Here is a 24,577-nt window from a genome sequence, read left to right as displayed (position 1 = left end):
GTTGGTCAGGCTGGTCTCCAACTCCCTACCTCAGGTGATCCGCCCACCTTGGCCTCCCAAAGTGCTGGGATTACAGGCATGAGCCACCGTACCCAGCCTTACATGGTTTTTTTCCTAAGCATACACAAACGTTCCTCAGAATAGATCATATTCTGTTCCACAAAGCAATATTATTGAGTATTTTAATGTATGTTCTCCAACAACAATGGAATTAAATTAGTAAAACAACAAAAAAATAGAAAATTAAACAATAATTTTCTACATGCCATATGGGTAAAGAATAAAAAGGAAAATTAGAAAGTATCTGAGCTGAATTAAGACAAAATCACATATATTAAAATTCCTTTGATGTAGCCAAAGTAGTACTTAAAGGATAATTTATAGCTCTAAAGATCTATATTTTAAAAAGAAAAATCTCAAACCATTAAGTTTTCACCTTAAGAATTTAGAAAATAGGGGCTGTGCACAGTGGTTTACACCTATAATCCCAGGACTTTTGGAAGCTGCACCGAACTGATCATATCACTGCACTGCAGCCTAGGAGACAGAGTGAGACCCTGTCTCAAAAAAAGAGAAAGAAATTAGAAAAAAAATGGAACAAACTAGATACAAAGCAAACAGGAAGGAAACCATAAAGATCAAAGGGGAAATCAATCAAATGGAAAACAGAAAAACAATAGAAAAAATAAATCACTAAAAACGGATACATTTCTAGACCATATGATAAAAAAAAAATAGAAGAAACAAATTACCAAAATTAGGAATGAAAAAGTGTACATCACTATCAATCCTAGGGAAGTTAAATGGATTATAAGAAAACATTATGAAAAAATTTATGCCAAACAATTCTGCACATTAGTTGACACAGACAAATTCCTAGGAAGACATTTTGATCAGAGACCTAAATGTCAGAGCTGAAACTAAACCTTCTAGGGGAGAACACAGAAGAATATTTTTGAGAAGTTAAGTTAGCTACTGATTTATTAGATATAGATGTAAAAAGCACACACTATAACAAAAATTAGTAATTTAGACTTCATCAAATTTTTTTCTTCAATAGACACTGTTAAGAAAATGCAGACACTCTACAGAACTGGGAGAAAATATTTCCAAAAAAACATTCTAAAGAAGGGTTTGGCTTTCTGTTCTTGCGAAAGTTTGCTGAGAATGATGGTTTCCAGTTGCACCCATGTCCCTACAAAGGACACAAACTCATCCTTTTTTATAGCTGCATAGTATTCCATGGTGCATATGTGCCACATTTTCTTAATCCAGTCTGTCACTGATGGACATTTGGGTTGATTCCAAATCTTTGCTATTGTGAATAGTGCCGCAATAAACATACGTGTGCATGTGTCTTTATAGCAGCATGATTTATAATCCTTTGGGTATATACCCAGTAATGCGATGGCTGGGTCATATGGTATTTCTAGGTCTAGATCCTTGAGGAATCACCACACTGTTTTCCACAATGGTTGAACTAGTTTACAGTCCCACCAACAGTGTAAAAGTGTTCCTATTTCTCCACATCCTCTCCAGCACCTGTTATTTCCTGATTTTTTAATGATTGCCATTCTAACTGGTGTGAGATGGTATCTCATTGTGGTTTTGATTTGCATTTCTCTGAAGGCCAGTGATGACAAGCATTTTTTCATGTGTCTGTTGGCTGTATGAATGTCTTCTTTTGAGAAGTATCTGTTCATATCCTTTGCCCACTTTTTGATGGGGTTGTTTGTTTTTTCCTTGTAAATTTGTTTGAGTTTTTGCAGGTTCTGGATATTAGCCCTTTGTCAGATGAGTAGATTGCAAAAATGTTCTCCCATTCTGTAGGTTGCCTGTTCACTCTGATGATCGTTTCTTTTGCTGTGCAGAAGCTCTTTAGTTTAATTAGATCCCATTTGTCCATTTTGGCTTTTGTTGCGATTGCTTTTGCTGTTTTAGACATGAAGTCCTTACCCATGCCTATGCCCTGAATGGTATTACCCAGGTTTTCTTCTAGGATTTTTATGGTATTAGGTCTAATATTTAAGTCTCTAATCCATCTTGAATTAATTTTCATATAAGGAGTAAGGAAAGGATCCAGTTTCAGCTTTCTACTTGTGACTATCCAATTTTCCCAGCACCATTTATTAAATAGGGAATCCTTTCCCCATTTCTTGTTTTTGTCAGGTTTGTCAAAGATCAGATGGCTGTAGATGTGTGGTATTATTTCTGAGGCCTCTGTTCTGTTCCATTGGTCTCTATCTCTGTTTTGGTACCAGTACCATGCTGTTTTGGTTACTGTAGCCTTGTAGTATAGTTTGAAGTCAGGTAGGGTGATGCCTTCAGCTTTGTTCTTTTGGCTTAGGATTGTCTTGGCAATGTGGGCTCTTTTTTGATTCCATACGAACTTTAAAGCAGTTTTTTCCAATTCTGTGAAGAAACTCATTGGTAGCTTGATGGGGATGGCATTGAATCTGTAAATTACCTTGGGCAGTATGGCCATTTTCATGATATTGATTCTTCCTATCCATGAGCATGGTATGTTCTTCCATTCGTTTGTGTCCTCTTTCATTTCACTGAGCAGTGGTTTGTAGTTCTCCTTGAAGAGGTCCTTTACATCTCTTGTAAGTTGGATTCCTAGGTATTTTATTCTCTTTGAAGCAATTGTGAGATCAGTTGGACATGGGAAGGGGAACATCACACACCTGGGCCTATTATGGGGAGGGGCGAGGGGGAAGGGGCGAGGGATGGCATTGGGAGTTATAACTGATGTAAATGACGAGTTGATGTGTGCTGACGAGTTGATGGGTGCAGTACACCAACATGGCACATATATACATATGTAACAAACCTGCACATTGTGCACATGTACTCTAGAACTTAAAGTATAATAATAAAAAATAAATAAATAAAAAGAAGGGTTTATCCCTAGAATATATAAAGAACTATTACAATTCAAATAAGCTGTTAAAAGCACATTTGGATGAAAAATTAAAATTACAATGTTACATTACTCTACATCTCTTAGAATGGCTAAAATGAAGAAGACTGAAAATATCAAGTGCTAGTTTGGATATGGAGCAACTGGAAATCTCATACATTGTTAGTGGGAATACAAGGTGATGCAGCCACTTAGGAACTAAGTGCTAAGACTTTAGCACGTCTTAAAAACTTAAGCATACCACTTAATATCCATCCCAGATAGTCTACTTTTGCTAATTACTCAAAAGAAATGAAATTATATATCAAAAGACTAGTTTGTTAACACTAATAATGCATTTATTCACTCTTAGTCAAAAACTGGAAAATAAATACCAAATCTATTGGTGAATGAATAAACAAATTGTAGTACATCCATACAATGAGATACTATTCCATACTAAAAAGGAACAAACTACTGATACACACAAAAAATGATTGAAACTCATCATAGAAAAGAATACGATCATGTCCTTTGCAGGGACATGGATGGAGCTGGAGGCCATTACCCTTAGCAAAATAATGCAGGAACAGAAAATCAAATACCACATGTTCTCACTTATAAGTGGGAGTTAAATGATGAGAACACATGAACACAAGAGGGGAACAGCAGACACTGGGGCCTACTTGAGGGTGGAGGGTGGGAGGAGGGAGAGGATCAAAGTATCTATTGGGTACTAGGCCTAGTACCTGTATGATAAAAGAATCTGTACACCAAACCCACGTGATACAAGTTCACCTGTATAACAAATGTGCACATGTAGCCAGGCGTGGTGGTGGGTGCCAGTAGTCCCAGCTACTTGGGAGGCTGAGGCAGGAGAATGGCCTGAACCCAGGAGGCAGAGCTTGCAGTGAGCCAAGATCACGACACTGCACTCCAGCCTGGGCGACAGAGTGAGAGTCCATCTCAAAAAACAAACAAACAAACAAAACCAAAAAACAAAAAATAAATGTGCACATGTACCCCTTAACCTAAAATAACAGATTAAAAATAAAATAAGTAAATAAAATGGTTGAAACTCAAAAGCATTATGCTAAGTGAAACAAGCCAGACCCCAAAGGTCACACACTATGTGATTCCATTTATATAATTCCCTGGAAAATGCAAACTCACAAGAACAAAAATCAGATCAAGGGCCAAGGGTGATGGGAAGTAAAGATAAGTATAAAGGAGCAGGAGAAACTTGTTGGTATGATCAAAACGTTCTATATCTAAACTGTGGTGGCAGCTGTATAACTATATACATTTGTCATAATGCATTATGAATAAATAAGTACAAATGGAGGGAAGAGATTATTGACAAATATAATCCTCACGAGAAAACACAGGTATAGAAGTAGGTCTCCTCATCTTCTCATTCTAAAAACTCTAAATATTTACCTATCATCCAGCTGAGAACATTGGAGAACTACCTGGAAGCTTCATGAGTCAACACATTGCCTGTATGAGAAGAAAGACACGGTATAGTTTTTCTGTAAAGTTCTAGTACCCAGCAAAGGTACTAGACAATCTCATAGCTACTCGATATTTATATTAACAAATGGACAGATAAATGTATTCTCACAAAGATACTTAGCCAAGATCAGATACTCTTCCAGGTGTGGAGGTGGAATAGTAAATGGTGAAATATGAAAACAGAGAAATCGTATAAATTAATGAAATTCCCCACATTACCGTGTCAATGGCATCTGGATGACTGTTTTAGAATCTTTGTACATAATAATACTCCTAAATCAGTAAACAAATAAACACTTCTTAAAAGGGATCATGCATAAATAACAAAATGACTCTCTTAAATATTAAAATAAACAAATTGAAATAAAGTCTACCGAAATCTCAAAATTTTATGCAAGTGAAATTAATCTGCGTAGATTAGTAATTGCCTGAGCTGAAATAAGGTTCTATAATAAACTATTTCACTTAAAATAGGAATAATTTCTTATTTTATTGAATTTTTAAATAATGAAGCAAACTCAAAGGGTTCTCTGCAAGCCATTACTTTCTTAGCTCTAGATTATTTTCAAAATAATTTTCAAATCAATTCATATTATTTCTAAAGAAATGTCAAAATGTTCTCACTTGTTCTCAAAGATACTACTTTTTTCTTGTTCAATTTTTATCTTGCAAATTTTCCTAATATTTTTTATAACAATTTTGTTTTTCTGATCCAGATGTAAGTTATTGCATGTATTTCTCATGCCTCTGCCTTTGTCTTTTATGACATTGCCATTTTGAAGAGTATCATCAGTGTTGTTGTAGAATGTCCCTCAATCTTGGTTGTTCTGATGTTTCTCATGACTAGATAGTGATTAAGCATTTTAGGCTGGTATATCACAGATTTGATATTGTGTCCTTCAAGCTACATCACACCAGGAGGCACTTGATATTCATTTGTTCTATTATTGGAGATGTTAACTTGGGTAATTTGGTTTAGGCGGTATTTGTCAGATCTTTCCATGGTAAAGGAATCTATTATCCTTTGTGATTAATAAATGATCCATGTAAAGTACTTTGATAGTGTATAATTTACTTCTATTACATATATTTTAATATTCAAATATTATGACACTGTAAAGTATAATATCTTTGAAAATAAACACATTTAATCATTAGTGACTTCAGTATAGTTTGGAATAGAATGATACATTTAATTACTATGCATACTTCCAGAAGCTATCATATGTGCCTATCATTTCAAGACATAGATTTAAGTAGAAGTTGATAGAAAGGCTCTTCAGAAATTACTTATGTTTTTTTCCTGTACCAACGTGAGGCTTGTGGTTTATGCTTTGGGCCCATGATCTCTGTTGGACAGTCATTTCCTCTCTTTAAAATTCAAGAGCGTGCTCTTCATTCTAGAGGAAATAAAATGCCTTTCCAATGTACCGAGAAATGTACCATTTCACCAAATATCAAGAAACCCAAGAGGCCAGACTAGATCAATAAATAAACTTCCAGCCCCTGGCCTAAGCTCCAATGATTTAGTTCCATTTATAAAGTGTTAACCTTGAAATACAGCTTGAGATAAAGTTGAACACACTTTATTACAATACAAACTGTTAATACAATAGAAACATCACTTGCTCAAAGTTATCATGTTATAATAGAAAGATCCCTAGAGTCCAAGACAACCAGTGTTTTTAGCTTGACTCCATCACCGAAACCAGCACTTTTCCCTTCTGAAAATCCGTTTACTGATCTTTGAATTAGGGCTCATGGTACCAACTTTGTGGTGTTGTATAAGCAATAAATCATTATACATGAAAGAGGTTTGGAAACCATAGAACACTTACAAATGTTAGCCAAAGAGGGGGAAAGACCCTCCAAAATATAATTATACTGTTATTTCCTACATTGAGAGTCACTCAACTTGGACTTGATGCCAATGAAAATCTATTTATTAAAAAATTTTCAACACTTTGAATGTCTGAAAACGGAGCATCCTGATTGTGCAAAGGAAGCAACACTGAGTAGAACCGAATTTTAATGATGCCAAGAACCAAGCATAAACTGTTCAAGAGACTGACTGCTTTCTCTGCTGACTTCATGGAGCGAAGTAGTTTTAAGAGGAACAGCTGCCAACTTGAGTCATCAGCCCACCGCATACCTTTTACAGTGATGCTAGAGCTGCCTACACACAACGCTGTAGGAAACACTCAAACACTGGTTGCTTTTATCAGTTGTGTGTATACACACATACATACGCATGGCCATGCATACACACAATGGTTCTGACAAAGGAATAAATCAGTTAACCAAAGTATAACTCCCTTCAAGGACTGCCTACATGCTGTTTTATGCATTCATCTAATCCAATTCTTGAATGGTTAGACTACAGGGACAGTGGCTGAACGTACCTTCCCAGTGAAAGAACCAAAAAGACTGGAAACAAATGGTCTAGCTGTATCATAGTTTCTGCTCCACTCCCAAGTGCTGAAATAAGCAATGGTAAAGCTAGTGACTGGAGTAGAAGTCTTATATAAAACAACTATGTACCAGATGAAAAGCTTTTTAGGTAATTCAACTCCCAGATGAAGGAAGTAGCAGATGACAATAGCTGGTTATATTGGGGCTCATAATGAAGGATAAGCAAAAGGAGCACTGAAAAAACTTGCAGGCCTTATAATACAGATAATGTTCAGGAATTGACATTTGAGAGTAGGAAAATGAACTATCTGAATGCTGATCTTGCTTACAGTCATCTCTCTCTCTATCCTGACCACTGCAGCCCTACAACAAAGACTTCATTACCTTTTTGTCTCAGTTGTCTTCCCACTCTGACCAATTCTTACTCCATCTCCGGGACAATCTTCTTAAATGTGTTGACAGTGATTGCTCAGGATGACGAAATTATGGCTGACTTTTTTCTTCTCTCCCATATGTTTCCTCAAAGATGTCTCAAGTGAAATCTGCATAGTCTCCTCATCTTATAAATATTATGGTTGGTAAATAAATCTATGGCCTCTTCACCCCACAGGACTACTTCTGTAGATCATCAATCCAAAATGCTTGGTTTAAAATACCTCCTCTGACCAGGCGCGGTGGCTCATGCCTGTAATCCCAGCACTTTGGGAGGCCAAGGCGGGCGGATCACCTGAGGTCAGGAGTTTGAGACCAGCCTGACCAATATGAAGAAACCCCATCTCTACTAAAAATACAAAATTAGCTGGGCATGGTGGCACATGCCTGTAATCCCAGCTACTTGGGAGGCTGAGGTAGGAGAATTGCTTGAATCTGGGAGGCGAAGTTTGCAGTGAGCTGAGATCGTGCCATTGAACTCCAGCCTGGGCAACAAGAGTGAAACTCCATCTCAAAATAAAATAAAATAAAATAAAATAAAATACCTCCTCTGTGTATGACACCAAGTACCACCCTCCTCTTCCCACCTGCTTGCCATTACATTTAAATCTATTCCCTTATTCCATGAAGATGTTTATCCCTTAATAGTCCACATTAATTGCCTCTCTAGTACATATTAATTTGGATATTGCATTCAACATCCTTGTCTCTCAATCCCCTGACTTCATCTGCAATTACTTTCACCTTCGCTTCACTTCTGCCTTCTCCCATGGCCACATTTTTATATTGCCTTCACCTAGAAAATCTCTGTGTCTGAAATCTTAAACTCAAATAATTCCCCTTGGACCGCAACTTCTTCTGCCTCCAGTTCTTTCAGTTAACTATTCTTTGGCCTCAGAGGGACTCCCTGTTTCCTTGGTCACTCTACTATTTTCTCCCTATCCATCACCCCTACCTCCTGTCATTCCTTCCTTCCCCATTTAATTTAGTTTTACGGACATTTATTTCCGTAATACACTTTCTTCAATCTCCTCTCAAACTCACTTAGCCAAATCTTAACCCTAACAAACTCAACTCTCTAAATTGACACCACTTTCACCAAGATGCTGACAACCACTGTAGAGAATCCAAAACAGAATGGAGTGATTACACCATAATGAAGGTAGTCAGCCTTAATTGGTCTTTGGTATTCCTTTGACTAGTAATTTTTGTGTATTTCTGGTAATACCTCTTTCCCAATTTCAGCAACTATTTCAACCTTTCTTTGAGCTTCTCAAAATTCCTACCTACACATTTCTGAGCCTCACATTTATCAACTGTCAAATAAGAATTATCTTAGATGACTTTATCTTAGACTTCCCAGAGAAGCAAGAAGTTCTCAGGCAAGTACTTATTTTCAGATGACTTTATCTTAGACTTCTTAGAGAAAAAATAAGTTCTCAGGTAAGTACTTATTCATTTACCACTGACAGATTCATAAATTTACCAACAACTTCCATCATTGTTTTGCTTATGCCAGAAGGTGTTCTTTCTTCCTTCTAAGGCTAGTCTCTCCATTTGTGCTGTAGAAGCCATTTCAGTACAATTTTCCACTCTCATTTGTCACCAACATTCAGCATTCAAACATGTTCCAGTTCCTGACATTAATTTAAAATTTCCTCTCTTGGACCCATAGTCCTCTCTAGTATTTTTCCTATTGTTCTCCTCTCCTTTAAGGGCAAATGATTTCAGTGAAACTATTCTCACTGTTACAATCAATGATTACTGTATTGCTAAATCAAAGGATATTTCCAGCTAACTTCTTTATACATTAAATACTGCCAAGGACTCACTTCTTTCAAACATTCACTCTAGGAAACACATCTTGCAATGTTCTGTACAAGCGTAGGAGTTTTTTCTCCATTCCCTTGGCAAACTCCTCTTCTCTGCCTATCTTTGAAAAGCTGGAGCTCTTCCACCTCCCTCTTGGTTAGTTATCTTTTCAGTTTCAACTTCTATGGCTTCAAATACTGTATGATGATGATTCTTAAGTTCATATCTCCACCCCAGTACTTGCTTGTATTTTCAGATTCTCCCCTGCCTGTTGGATCACACTACTTGAATGTCCAAGCATGCATGTCAAATTTAGCATGTTTATTTTGTATATATTTTTTCATTCTCATCAAAATCCTCCTGTTTTCCTGTCTTAGTGATTGATGCCACCAAATCAAAACCTGGGGTTAACTCCAGAATTCTCCCATGCCTTCATCTTCCACATCCAAAGAAACATCAAATTCTACTGATTCCACTCCTCAAGCTTTCTCAACTGTGTCCATATCTTGTCACCTCCCACTGCCATAGTTTTGGTCCAGACCACAGGTATCCCTTGCCCTTACGGAAGACAACTTATCTCTTAAGAAGTCCCTCTGATTCCATTCTGGCCCTTCTTCAGTCCACTCTCTACTTCAAAAGCAGAGGGAGCTTTCTAAAATACACACCTGATTATGTAAGTCTCCTGTACACAAGCATTCAACAAAATCCAGTTGCTCCTACAGTTCAAATTCCAGACCAGTCCCTTGTTGTGGAAGCTATCCTGGACACTGTAGGACGTTTAAGAAGTATCACTGGCCTCCGCCCACTAGATGCCAGTAGCACCACCTCTCCTTCCCTAAGCTGTGACAACCAGAAAACATCTCTAAACACTTCTAAATGCCTCCTGAGTGACAAATTCGTCCCTGGTTGAGAATCACTGACCTAGAGTAATAGAAAAAAACCTTGACTCCTCAGCTCTTACCCTCCCAGTTCATCATCTATACTGATCATTTCCACCTTGCAATGGGAAATTCACAGCCATGAACATTGTCTCCAATGTTTTGAGCTTTTGTTCTGGACATTCTTTTATTCCTCCAAGTTTCTTTTTAACCTGCCAAATATGTCTTGTAGAATTTATTTTGGAAGATTCTTATAAATAACACTTTTTTTCTGAATAGCATTCATCACATTGACAAAGATGATGCATGCTTCTATTCACTACAGTTTCTACCACAAGACTGACCTCCTGGGGAAAACATGACTGTTCCTGTTACTGAAAATTGACCAAGCACGTTGAAACATGCTGTTCTGTATTTATTCCTCCTCTACCCAATCCTCCCGTAAATTACTGTGAACATTGGTATTGTTACTTTATAGCTTTTCCCTCCAGAGAAATTGCACTGTATGCTACTCATACTACTCCTTCTAAGAAAACTGCAGTTAGCATTTGTTACATGTGTTCATTACCTGAAAGACATTATGGTAGATATTTTATAAACATTATCAATCATCCTCACCCAAACCCATCCGTGGAGGCATTATTGGAATCTGTTAGAGTACCTTAGGAAAGGAGATGCTCAGTTGGGTTTGGGGTGAGGGGTATTAGATACTCAGCTCAAGAGGGAAATGTCTACCACAAAAACATAGCCTTTATTCCTCATCCTATTGCTTTGTTTTAGCTAATATTCTGTCTTTATCTCTAGTAAGTAGATGGCTACCTCCAACTTGCTTTTAGGCTTCATTTACTTTTTCTCCCTGCTAGTGCTTGCTAATGGACAGTGTCTTCTCTAACAATGTTAATGTCCATTTGTTTTAGCATGGTTCAGGTTCCTCTTGTAACAAACAAATTGTTAGATGCCTGTGGTTTGTTGCCATTCCCAGATTGCCCATAGAGAATACATTCTGTTTTTGCTGTCTGCTGTATCACTTAATGCTGTATTTTCAGAAATTTCAATTGCCAAGAAATAAAGTTCTCTCTGAATAGCTCAAGATAAGGTTTTCCAAGTTGATGACCAGCATTGAGACCTCCCCCACAAAAAAAAAAGCAATTAGAAGAGGACCCCAAGTACCAACAGGTCTACCTAGGGATGTCTCATTTGCAAGTTGACTCCATCATCTTGACTGTGAGTGTCCTTTCTCTTTACTGTGGGGTGTTATGCTAATGGAGTGGTACTGAACTGAAAGGGAAAAACAAAAGATGTTGCAATGTAGATGCTAACTTTTCTAGAAAGCCTTTTGCTTTGAGATGATCTAGAAGACATAGCATTCTCCTACCAGGATGCCAGTGTGCCTCATGAGGTCTGGAAAGTTTCTAATGATTCTATGAGCTAGACTGGTTTTAGCCTTACCACAATAGCATAAAGGTAAAAACACAGTGGTGCTATTAGGGGTGGGGGTCCTAATATTTGTAACAATTCTCATTTGATCTACAATAATTCTTTTTTTTTTTTTCTTTGAGACGGAGTTTTGCTCTTGTTGCCCAGGCTGAAGTGCAATGGCGCGATCTCAGCTCCCTGCAACCTGTGCCTCCCGGGTTCAAGCGATTCTCCTGCCTCAGCCTCCTGAGTATCTGGGATTACAGGTATGTGCCACCACGCCCAGCTAATTTTGTATTTTTTTTAGTAGAGACGGGGTTTCTCCATGTTGGTCAGGCTGATCTCAAACTCCTAACCTCAGGTGATCCGCCCACCTCGGCCTCCCAAAGTGCTGGGATTACAAGCATGAGCCACCGTGCCCGGCCTGATCTGCAATAATTCTCATTTGACAGATGATAAATGTGAGGCTCAGAAATGTCAGGACCAGAAATAAGTATATAGAATGTGTTATGTTGAATTGGAAGGTCTCCAAGATTCTTACCTCCTTGGTATATATGCCCTATATAATCCCCTTCCTTATGTGTAAACATGGCCTGCTTTTTTTGATGGTGGAGTCATTCTCATGATTAGGTTATATTAAATGGCGGGGATGAAGGCATTTTTGTAGATATAATCAAAGTCCCTAATTAGTTGAGATTAATTTAATCAAAAGGGATATTGGCTGAGTGAGCCTGACCTAAAGAGGTGATCCCTTTAAAAGCGGGTTTATGCAAAAAGAAAAAAAGTAATGGAGACACAGACTTTACACCCTTCAAGAAAATTAACTCAAAATGGATCACAGACCTAAATGTAAAATATAAAACTATAAAACCCCTAGAAGATAACATAGGAGAAAAACTAGATAACTTTGGGCTTAACAACGACTTCTTAGATACAACACTAAAGGCATGATCCATGAAAGAAAGAACTGATAAGCTGGACTTCATTAAAATTAAAAATATCTGCTCTGCAAAAGACACTGTCAAGAGAATCAAAAGACATGCCACTGACTGGTAGAAAATATTTTCAAGAGACATATCTGATAAAGGACTGCTATCCAAAATATACCAAAAATTCAACAATAAATAACCCAATTTTTAAAATGGGCCAAAGAAATTCACAGACACTTCAACAAAGAAGATATACAGATGGCAAATAAGCATATGAAAAGATGTTCCACATCATGTCATCAGGGAAATGCAAATCAAAACAACTACATACCACTACACACCTATTAGATTGACCAAAATCCAGAACATTGTCAACAACAAATGTTAGCAAGGTTGTGTAGCAACAAGAATGCCTATTCATTGCTAGTGGGAATGCAAAATGGTACAACCACTTTGGAAGACAGTTTATCAGTCTTTTACAAAACTAAACATACTCTTACCATACAATCAAACAATTACACTCTTTGGTACTTTCCCAAAGGAGTTGAGAACCTGTGTCCACACAAAAACTTGCACATGGATGTTTACAGCAGCTTTATTCATAATCGCCAAAACTTGGATGCAACCAAGATGTCCTTTAGTAGATAAATGTATAAACTGTGGTACATTCAGTCAATGGAATATTATTCATCACTAAAAAGCAGTGGGCTATCAAGCCATGAAAAGACATGGAGAAAACTTATCTACATATTACTAAGTGAAAGAAGTCAATCTGAAAAGGCTATATACCAAATGATTCCAACTATATGACATTGTGGAAGTCAAAACTATGCAGATAGTAAAAAGATCAGTGGTTGTCAGGAGTTGGGGGGAAATAAGAGATGAATAGGTAGAACACAGAGGATTTTTAGGGCAGTGAAACTTCTCTTTATGATACTATATTGGTAGATACATGTTATTACATACTTGTCTTAACCCATAAAATGTACAACACCAAGAATGAACCCTAATATAAAACATAGTCTTTAGGTGATAATGATGTAGCAATGTAGGTTCATGAATTGTAACAAATGTACCACTCTAGTGTGAGATGCTGATAATGGGGAAGGCTATGCATGTGTGGGGCTAGGGAGTATATGGGGAAATTTCTATACCTTCCTGCCAATCTTGCTGTGAACCTAAGAATGCTCAAAAAAATAAAGTCTAGTCAAACAAACAAACAAACAATCCCCACGCATTAACAACAACAAAAGAATGCCTAGAGATTAGAGAGATTCTCCTGCTGGTTTTGAAGAAGCAGCTGGCCACCAAGAACAGTGGGGACTTCAGTCCCACATGTGCAAAAGACTCAATTCTGCCCAAAACATCATGAGCTTGGTAGTGGACTCAGACTGGCTGACATCTTGCTTTCAAGCTTGTGACATGCTGAGCAGATAATGCAGTTAAGCCACACATGGACTCCTGGCCCATAGAAACTGCATGCTTTTTAAGCCACTAATTCTGTGGCAATTTGTTATGCAGCAATTGAAAACTAATACATCCTTTATGTTGGGTTATAAAATTCAATGGTTGGCAACAGAAGAAGACTAGTGACTTATTTAATAAACTTGCTTCTTCCATGTTACAGGAACTTCAAAGATATGAGCACTATTTAAACACCAGGCAATAGAAAATGGTTCATTTTCAGTGGTTTATAAGCAAATGATTTGTTTATATTTAAGATTATGCTGGCCATTTCTCAGAATTAATTTCATCTATACAAGTAACATATCCCAGATATTAGTTTTACTATTCTTTTTGACTAGGAAGACAATTTAGTTTAAAACATTTCATTCGATGTCAATAACTGCATTATGAAGTCCAATTTAAAAGAATCAGGGACTGAAATATTTTTGATTTTTTTTTGCATCAGGACTGTTATTGCTTATTTTATTTATACCTCAGCAAATTTGTTTTCAGGAAGCAAGGGCTGAAGAATGAGTATTGACTTCCATGAACAGTTATTGCTGATCACTGTCACACTTGATGTAACAGGAAGAAATTGTTTCAGGCTGATTCTAGTTTTCCTCACACAGATTGCTCAGTCACATCACATGATGGCATCAAATATTTATGTGGTTGAGGAAATCATAGTTTCTCACAATTCAAGATTTGAAGATTGTCTCTTACTGTAGATAAAGAATACATTGGACTGATGAGAGAACAAACTGAGTTAACTTTGAAGACCTAAAAGTAATAAGCCATCTAAAAAGCCTTAGTCATAAGGAGTTTAAGCCTTTTGATAAGAATTTTCAGAGTAACAATGAGCCCTAGATTAGATTACTCAGTTTTGCAAGTAAATAGGTTGAACAGATATAAGTCAAAAGGAAGCAGAATTCTAATTGATATAAGAAGTTACAACAATTTCATCTTTTTAACAATCAAATAAGCTGCCTTGTGAGATAATAAGTTGACAATCACTAGAAGTGATTATGCAGAAGTTGGAAAATCACCAGTTATGAAGGCTATAGAGCAAATTCTTATACTACATGAGAGAGTGAACACAATAACCAGTAAAAGTCACGATTTCAATCTAAGAGATTTTATGGTTCCAAAAACATGACATGATCAGTTAAAGAGAAATCCTATACCATTACATACTTGTATTAAGCCATGATTTATGACATGATATATATATATCACCCATTATATATTACAAGAAAAATACGAATTAATGGGTTTTTCCCTCCTTAGGTATAATGCAATCTTGACAATTTGCCCAAACTCATTGACGGCAAAGGGCAGAATGCCCAGACACAGTTGCTGGTATTTAAGACTTCACTCCTAGTGATTCGTACATGGGGAGGGTAATTAAGGAAGGAAAGGTAACAATTAAAGGATAGAATACAATGGCACACACATAGCTTTATCCACCACCACTTTCTGCACAGTGCTTGAAAATTCTGCCTTAAACAAGTTGGGATCAGGAAAGATCCTCAATATGATTTCCTTGAGAAATCATTAGTATATTGGGCAGCAATATGAAATAATATGATCTTCTTCTCATAGAACCAATTATCTCCTTTTCAGAGAATTTTCACATTTCTAGGTTAAATTAAATCTCCCTTATTTTATTGCAAAATCCATGATTCAGGAACAATGTTAAGTTTTTATCTCCATCCCGAGTACTTAAAAAAGGACCTCAGTGATACATAAAAATGTATTAAATAAGTGAATAAACTGATAAGAAAAAAAAGACAGGAGGATAAAACAACCTTAACATTCCCTAAGGATTCTGCCTAAAGACCTCTTATTTTTCTCTCAAGGCAAAAGATGATGGTGGCTTGGCTTAGTGTATGCCAATGGAGATAGAAGCTACAGGACTAGCAAATGGGTTGCTGTGGAGGATAAGAAAGAGGCATGAGTCAAGGAAGACTTTATAACCTGAATAGCCAAGTTAATTATTTATTGATATGGAGACCACTGAGAGATGAATAGGACTTCTATTAGTTATCTAATACTATGTAACAAATTACCCCCAAGCTTAGCAGCTTAAAATAACAAACATTTATTATGTCATTATTTCTGTGGGTCAGGTGCCCCAATGTGGTTTAGCTGCACCCTCTCTGGCTCAGGGTTTCTCACAAGAGTGCAACTGAGGTGTCAGCAGTGGTTGCAGTCATCAGGCTTAACTGTGGTAGGAACCACTTCCAAGTTCACACTCTTGTAGTCATTGGCAGAGTCCAGTCCTTTAGCAATCAAATGGTTGTTGGCCCAAGGCTGTTCTTAGTTCCTTGGTATGTGGATCTCTCCAACAGGCAGTTCAGAACATGAAAAATGGCTTCCTCAGAGTGAACAACTAAGGAAAGCCACAGAGAATGCAAACAAGATGGAAGTCAGTCTTTTGTAACCTAATCTTGGAAGTGGCATCCCATCGCTTTTGCCATAGATCCATTAGAAGCAAAATAGGTCTGGTCCGTACACAAGGGAGGAGATTATACAAATATGTGACAAAATGTGAATACTAGGAGGCAAGCTTGTTGAGGGTCATTTTAAAAGTTCTTATTACAGGTTTACACAGAAAAATCAGGAGTTCCTTTTTTTTTCTTTCTTAGATGTCCCAAGTTTGACCTTGAATGGCCTCTGAGACACCTAAGAGGAGAAGTCAAGTAGGCAATTGTCATGATTCATGAGTCTGGTGCTCAGAGGGGAGGTATGGACAGGAGACACCACTTTGAAGAGTATCAACCTATATTTAAAGTCACATAAATAAGTGAGATCTTCCAGAAAAAATAAATGGAAACAGAGATAAGAGAAAAGGATTCAAGACCAAGAGTGGGGAATTTCAACATTTTTAGGTTACATAGAAGAAAGAAGGAAATGAAAACCAAAAAGTGGCCAGAGGAGAAGGGGAAAAACCAAGATTCTTGAGGTTATAAAGTCAAGAGAAAAAAAAATTGTAGAATAAAATATGGTCAATTAATGCAAATGTTGCAGAGAGGCAGAATAAGATGCAGACAGTGACATTATTATTTTTTAAATAAAAATGTGGAAAAAGACTAATTATATATTGGTAAGAGACCAGGAAAATAAATTGTGTTATATTCATACAATGAGATACTGTGAGCAATTAAAATGAATGCAAAAGGGAGTCACTCCCATCAACATGGAAAAAACCCAAAAATATAATGTTAACAAAAAGCAACTGCTGCAAAACAGATATTATTTAAAAGCTTAAAAGCTAAGGCCGGGCGCGGTGGCTCAAGCCTGTAATCCCAGCACTTTGGGAGGCCGAGGCGGGCGGATCACAAGGTCAGGAGATCGAGACCACAGTGAAACCCCGTCTCTACTAAAAATACAAAAAAAAAATTAGCCGGGCGCGGTGGTGGGCGCCTGTAGTCCCAGCTACTCAGGAGGCTGAGGCAGGAGAATGGCGGGAACCCGGGAGGCGGAGCTTGCAGTGAGCCGAGATCGCGCCACTACACTCCAGCCTGGGCAACAGCGTGAGACTCCGTCTCAAAAAAAAAAAAAAAAAAAAAAAAAAAAGCTAAAACTAAGTATATATTTGTATAAATCCATGTGTATATAGAAATAATGTAAAAGCAAGCATCTGAATTATTTTTTAAAATCATGAAAATATTACCTCTGGTGAGGGTGTAGGGAAAATGTGATCAGGAAGAAGTATACAACAGTTACTTCTCTGTAAGGCATCATTCTTTTCTGAAATATAAAAACAAGTATACAATAACACATGGATTTTCTTGATGATATTCTCGCTGTCTATATGCTTAAAATGTGTCATAGTGAAAGTTTTAACTTAACAAAATTTGACAAGATTTGGCAACTCTTTCAAGAATGGCTTTCAGTGTGTGCTCGCTTCGGCAGCACATATACTAAAATTGGAACGATACAGAGAAGATTAGCATGGCCCCTGCGCAAGGATGACACGCAAATTCGTGAAGCGTTCCATATTTAAAAAAAAAAAAGAATGGCTTTCAGTGGAGTAAGCTAAAATGGACTAAAAAGAAACTTAACTTCACTCTCTGAGTGACCTTGGAGAAATTATTTTACTTCTCTAAACTTCAGTTTTCTCATCTGTAAAATGGTGTATAAGTGCCTGAATATGTGGGTGTGCACATGCATCAGTATGTATGTGTACATAAAAATGCATGACACATTCATAAATGCACACACACATATGCACGTATCATAAATGTATTGCAGGCAATAAACAAAAGCTATAATTCAACCTTCATGGTGAAAATTAAAAGACAATCTTTCAGAGCTTAGCTAGAGTACAGATTATAGATAAAAGAAATGGAAATGGAAGGGGAAAGAAAATGGTAGGGAATACTGCCAAATGGTTTCCAGATCCATCTGAATTAGTACAAAGAAAGGAGAAGTAAAAAGAACTTCAGAAGCTTTGTGGCTCGATCGTAGTTACCTGACTTTAGAAAAAATGTAGCCTCCAGCCCCACCTTCTTCACCACTGCCACTCTTCCAGAAAAGATTCAAGGAACAAAGCCAATGGGCATCTCTTTAGCAACTACTTAACTAAGAAATGACGGGCTGAGGCAGGAACCTAAAGAAGATGACCATTGTAGTTATGACTAGGATGGGAAAGCCAAACTAAGCTTAAAGACCCTGAGGAGAAACTTAAAGGGAGTTATTGCTTTAAAAAAATGGAGCAGAGTTCCTGGAGGTGGATGAGAGAGCATAAAGACCTGAGAACCTTTCTCCAAGTGCCCTGTGTCCATTACTGGCAAAGAGTCATCCAACCATTGTCTTTCAAGTTCCTACTAAGTGCCAGGCACTGTTCTTTGCATGAAGAAACCATCAGTAAATAGGAAAAAGCCCATGGCTTCATGAAGGTTATATTCTAGTGGTAGGAAATGGTAAATAATAAAAGAAATTACAAGCAGTGGTAATTTAGATAAACAAAGCAGATGAGCACTATGGGGAAGGGTTGGAAATTAAAAATCCAGTGAGCAGGAACAAACTCATTGATAAGATTCCATGTGCCATGTGTGGGAATTTGAGTCCAGGAGATGAGGGATGACTGAGGAGTCTGAACTTCTTGGGTCTCCTGGTGTGTCTTAGTCTGTTCAGGCTGCTATAAGAGAACACCATAGACTGGGTGGCCTATAAACAAGAGAAATTTATTTCTCAAATTTCTGGAGGCTGAGAAGTGTACGATCAAGGCATTCGCAGATGGGAGTCTGGTGAGTGTCTGCTTTTTGCTTCATAGTTAGCCATCTTTTCACTGTAACCTCATATGGTGGAAGGGATGAGGGAGCTTTCTGGGTTCTCTTTTGTAAGGGCACTAATCCCATTCATGAGGGCTCCAACTTTATGACAGAGTCACCTCACAAAGGACACAATTCTTAATTCCATAACCTTGAGAGTTAGGAATTCAACATCTGAATTTCAGGACAACACAAACATTCAGTCCATAGCATAGTGCATACTGGGATAAAAGACAAGATGAGATTTGTCCTGACAGTTTCAAGTCACATCAATAGTGGCAGCAAGACTGTGAGTGTGGTGGGGGGAAAGAGGGAAGACTGGGGGACTTGAGACAACATGATCTAGCCAGCTGCATACAAATACCCAGGGCTCCTTCTTGACTCTTATTTGTTCTTATAAGAAGTTTGAGATGAATACCCTACTGAAAGCCAAGACTAAATTGGTGGTAGAAGAAATACATTGTTGGTTCCCAACTCTGCTTCATTTGGGAGACACTGTGAAGGATTCTGTGATTAGAGGCATCAGCACAGAGGAGAGTCTGCATCTGAAGAGAGATGAGCATGGAGATACATAGATCTGGGCTTTCACAGACATAATGATGCTGGTTATGTCTTCAGCATAACTGAGAAGGCTAGGTGCATCATGTCCCAGCCCAGTTTCATGCTGATTTAACATGGAATGACCTAGGAGTGAGCTGCTCCTGACAAGGGAGAAGAGAAGTGCAGAAGTATTTAATCTTCATGTCCATTTCTGAGAGAAACCCTAGTACTGAAAATCTCTGATGTGAGTCTTTTAGCAGGGAAAAAGTGGGCCTAACTCTCAAGGAAGAGTGAACTCAGCAAATTTCCTGTGCTAGCACATGGGCTGAAGGTGTGCGTGTTGTCAGCAGTTCTCAAAAATGCAGATGTCCTTTTAGTTGAAATACTAGCAAAAAATTTCCCAGTGCTTATACTGTACAAGACACTTTCTAAAGTGCTTTATATGTATTAGGTCATTGAATTTTTTTCATTTAAACATACACTGTACCAACTATTGATTACGCATCATACCAAGTTCTGGGGACACAAAGGAATGACACATTTCTGGCTCTCTGAGAACTCATGATCTATGGGAGGGGATCCTGGGGATTTTCTAACCCAACCTTTTGATATGCAAGGAGGAAGAAACTGAGGCCCAGAGAAAGTCTTACTTGCCCATGGTGACACAGCAGAGCACAGCTTAGCACCAGAGCAGAGGCTGTCACCCAAGCCTTCCAGCTCTCACTCTGTGCCTTTTCAGCTATGCTGAAGGTCTCACCCAATAACATGGTGTTGTTCTGGGACACAGTCCAACATGTCACCAGCAAGTTGATAAGCTCAAAAGACTTGAGGCTCCAAAATATTCCAAGGAAAATATCTGCCTATATGCTTGATGTGAAAACAGGACTTCTTCTGACTAGTGATCTAGTAATATCCCAGGAACTAGCTATGCATAAATTTCCAGGGTCAAAATTTAACACTAGATGAGTAATTTTAAGTGTTGAGAAAATAATCTTCCCAAGGGCCAATGGATTTTTAAGAAACACATTTGGGAGCAGATAGAAGCAGGCAGGGGAGGCTTTTCCTAATAGAATCTATACTTGCATAGGTTATGAAGAACTGAATAGAACTGGAATAATAATTTTAAAATTACTGCTATGTTTATTTCACATTTGAACCTTGTTCCCTTAAGTGATATTGAGTTATTTAAGCCCCAAATGAATATTTTGTTAATATTTTATGAATATAATTATCAATTTATTTGTCAGCCATGTAAACCAATAATAGATATATTTTTTAAAGTAAGAGAACTATTCAGTCCCCTTAAATTCACAGCCTTACAAGATGTAGAGAGAAGAAAGCACAGAAGTGTTTTTACAAATCACTTGAACACTGCTCTAACACTTCTCATTTGGGAAAGAAAAAAGAAGCATGTTAAAAAGGTAAATATGTTATTATTTTCAGTTATTTTTTTGTATAGGTTTGAGGCTAGAAAACACAGACTCAGGAAAATACCTCTCCACTCCAGGGCAATTTGATTTTAAATAAACTGATGCACTGACTCCTGGGTATATCTATCTGCATGCAATTTTTAAATTAATGGACAAATAATCTCTTATAGTCAACTATGAGAAAACAGATGAATCACAGGATTCTTGAATAGCACAGCTCACTAGGACAGACCTCTGTAAAACCATTTTATTTCAATACAGATTTGAAAGCTGATTAACATACATGTTTGTGGGGGAAATAATAGAAATACATTATTATAACCAGATTTTGCCAAGACTTTAGACAAAAATTTTCCGAATACCCTGAGGACAAGGTGGAGAATCATGGTCTGCATGATTATTTGGTTTGGGGAATTTTTTTGAATGGTAGACTCTACTCAAAGGGGGTTGATTAATTAATTGAAACCCTAAAATGGATGCATACTGCAGGGCTCCCTATAGCATGCATTCACTCAACATTTATTTGTTCTCATGTTATTTTCTTTTCCTCCTGGACACATACATATGTAACTCAATTATATATCTCAGCCTCCCTTGCAGTTCCATGTGGCCAGGTGACTGAGCTCTGGCCAGTGGAGTAATGTGCACCATTTCCAGGCCTGGTTCATGAAAACTTCCCATTCGCAGTTCTTCATACACTATCCACTCTCCAGCTGGCTGGAAGAAAGACAACCCTGGGGCGGTCCTGGAAGCCAGGTGATGAAAACAACAGAGTCATGAGGTAAAAGAAAACCAGGCCCTTACATTTTCCCTGGGAGAAGAGCCACCTAACCAGAAACACCTACAATGACTGGTTGTATGAACAAGAAATAAACTTCACTATGTTAAGCCATTAAGATTGCAGGGTTAATCCATATATTACTGTAGGTTGCATCACCTTAAACAGTAAATAAATTCTTGCTATGTGCAAAGTACTATGCTGAAGGTTATGGGGGATACAGATATAAAAATCCAGATAACTTTTTAAATTAAAGAGCTAGCACCTACATAGGGAGATGGATGTTGATATTCATAACCCAAGAGAAAGTGATAAATGATACAATAAGAGTACAATAAAGGGTACGGTGGTTAAACTAATAAACTCTGGAGCTAGATGTCACATGTTCAAATTCCAGATCTGCCACTGACAACTCTGTGACTTTGGGAAAGTTACTTATTTTCTCTGAACCTCAGTTTCTACATAGATAAAACAAGGCTGCAAACAGGACTTACCTCGCAGATTGTTGTGAGGATTAAACTAATTAATACATGCAAAGCACTGTGAACATTCCTGACACATAATGAGTGCTTAAAAATGTTATCGTCATCATTATTATGGGGCAAGGGGAGGAAATGAGGTTGTATCCAACTGAAAGGACCAAAGGCAGCTTCCTGCAGTTATCATTTGAACTTGGCCTTGATAGACGGGTAGAACCTGGATATTTAGAAGTCATGGCTTGGGGTTAATATCTTCAAAGCAGAGAGGAAAGAAAGGCACACATATAGAGAGGACATTATGGGGCAAGTAACTAAAAAAAAAAAAAAAGTGAGCAGTCCAGTTGAATTCCCACCCAGGGAACCTGCAGCGAAGAATAGGGCCCACATTGTAGAAGCACAAAAGCTCTATTGAGGAGTTTGGCATTTCTTTATGCCAAACTCTTTTATACTGGGAGTGACAGAAGGTGCTAACCAGGGGAATGGCTTAGTCAGAGCTGTGTAAGAGAAAGATTAATCTAGCAACAAAGTGTAAACAGGATTGAAGAGAGGAGAGAGAGAGACACTGGTTAGAAAGTTATGAATACGTGAAAGCAGGAGACAATTAGGAACCTGGTATGGTGGTTTAGTTGTGAATTAATGAGGACCAGAACTAGGATAATGACAATGGGAATAAGGAAGAAAGATATTATGAGACAAAGATTATCAGAGGAATGGTATCCAAGTCAGTATTTGATATTGGCCCCAAACCCATTATCTGCTATTCTGATGTCCAAAACAATATCTCTAAACAAAAAGTTGAAACTCATTTGGCAGTAAAGTGGGTTCTGAATGGATGAGATCATATCGGAGTTCTTTATTAATCTCACTTAGTGTTAATATAATTGTATTTTCTGTGAAAATAATAGTGTTTGAACACATGGTGCTGCTCTACAACGTGGTGGTAGTATACCTAATAGATGGTATATGCACTGTACTGCCTTTCTACTATCTGAAAACATGTGAATTCCAAAATACCTCTGGCCAAAGGACTCTGTGTAAGAGATTTGTGTGTGTTATGAGTTGAATTGCATCTCCCAAAAAGATACGGTGAAATCCTAACCTGTGGTACCTGTGATTGTGACATTATTTGGAAATAGGGGTCTTTGTAGATGTAATCAAGTTAATATGAGTCATCAGGGTGGGCTCTAATCCAAAATGACTGGTCTCTTTATAACAAGGGGAAATGTGGGCCAGGAACAGTGACTCACACCTGTAATCCTAGCACTTTGGGAGGCCAAGGCGGGCATATCACCTGAGGTCAGGAGTTTGAGACCAGCTCTGCTAACATGGTGAAACCCCATCTCTATTAAAAATATAAAAATTAGCTGGGTGTGGCTGGGCACAGTGGCTTAAGTCTGTAATCCCAGCACTTTGGGAGGCTGAGACAGGCGGATCACAAGGTCAGTAGATCGAGCCCATCCTGGCTAACACGGTGAAACCCTGTCTCTACTAAAAAATACAAAAAATTAGCCGAGTGAGGTAGCGGGCGCCTGTAGTCCCAGCTACTCGGGAGGCTGAGGCAGGAGAATCTCTTGAACCCTGGGGGTGGAGGTTGCAGTGAGCCGAGATCGCACCACTGCACTCCAACCTGGGCGAAAGAGCGAAAGTATGTCTCAAAAAAAAAAAAAAAAAAAAAAAAGAAGGGGAAATCTGTACACAGAGACAGACACACACAGAGGGAAGAACACCCTGTGAACATGGAGGCAGAGTTTGGAGTTAATGTGACTGCAAGCCAAGGAACACCAAGGATAGCTGGTAAACACAGAAGCTAAGAGAAAGGCATGATACAGATTTTTCCCTCGATTCTTCAGAGAAAGCATGACCTTGCCAACACCTTTATCTTAGACTTCTAGACTCCAGAGCTATGAGAGATTAGGTTCCTGGTTTTGGGGGGTTTTTTTCCACCATAGTTTGTGGTTCTTTGTTACAGCAACCCTAAAAAACTAATGCAAAGTGGTATAGTTTGTATGGTGCTCTTTTCAATTCATAAAAAACACTCTCATTATCTTAGTTTACAAAACTCGTTGTGGAGGAGGTGATATTGAGCTTCATATTTCTCATCTATTAAATGGAAATGAAAAGACTAGGACAATGTCACTTAGCTACCTATCCATATAGCCAGGACTCAACTCAGTAATTACTTCTCAAATACATACCATGTTCCAGTTACCAAGCTAGAACCTGGGTTAAATGTAATAACCCTCAAGCTCCTTTCAGTCGGAGAATCAAGGTGCTGTGAATGTATACTGCTAATCCTCCCATATACAGCCTCATATAGTTCATCTTTTGA

At 37.9% G+C, this 24,577-nt stretch overlaps 1 protein-coding gene and 1 non-coding gene across 2 annotated transcripts in view; one reads left to right on the top strand and one right to left on the bottom strand.

Moving 5' to 3' along the window:
• Positions 1-24,577, bottom strand: part of FRMPD4 (FERM and PDZ domain containing 4) — an 863,942-nt gene that overhangs the window by 696,996 nt on the left and 142,369 nt on the right. The gene's annotated exons all lie outside the window — the stretch shown is intronic.
• Positions 17,645-17,751, top strand: LOC126947100 (U6 spliceosomal RNA). Its single transcript, XR_007722928.1, has one exon. It is a non-coding gene; the product is annotated as a U6 spliceosomal RNA (small nuclear RNA).

Source organism: Macaca thibetana, chromosome X, assembly GCF_024542745.1.
Source record: "Macaca thibetana thibetana isolate TM-01 chromosome X, ASM2454274v1, whole genome shotgun sequence".
NCBI lineage: Eukaryota > Metazoa > Chordata > Mammalia > Primates > Cercopithecidae > Macaca > Macaca thibetana.
The sequence above is the reverse complement of the archived record's forward strand: the minus strand, read 5'-3'. Positions and strand labels throughout refer to the sequence as shown.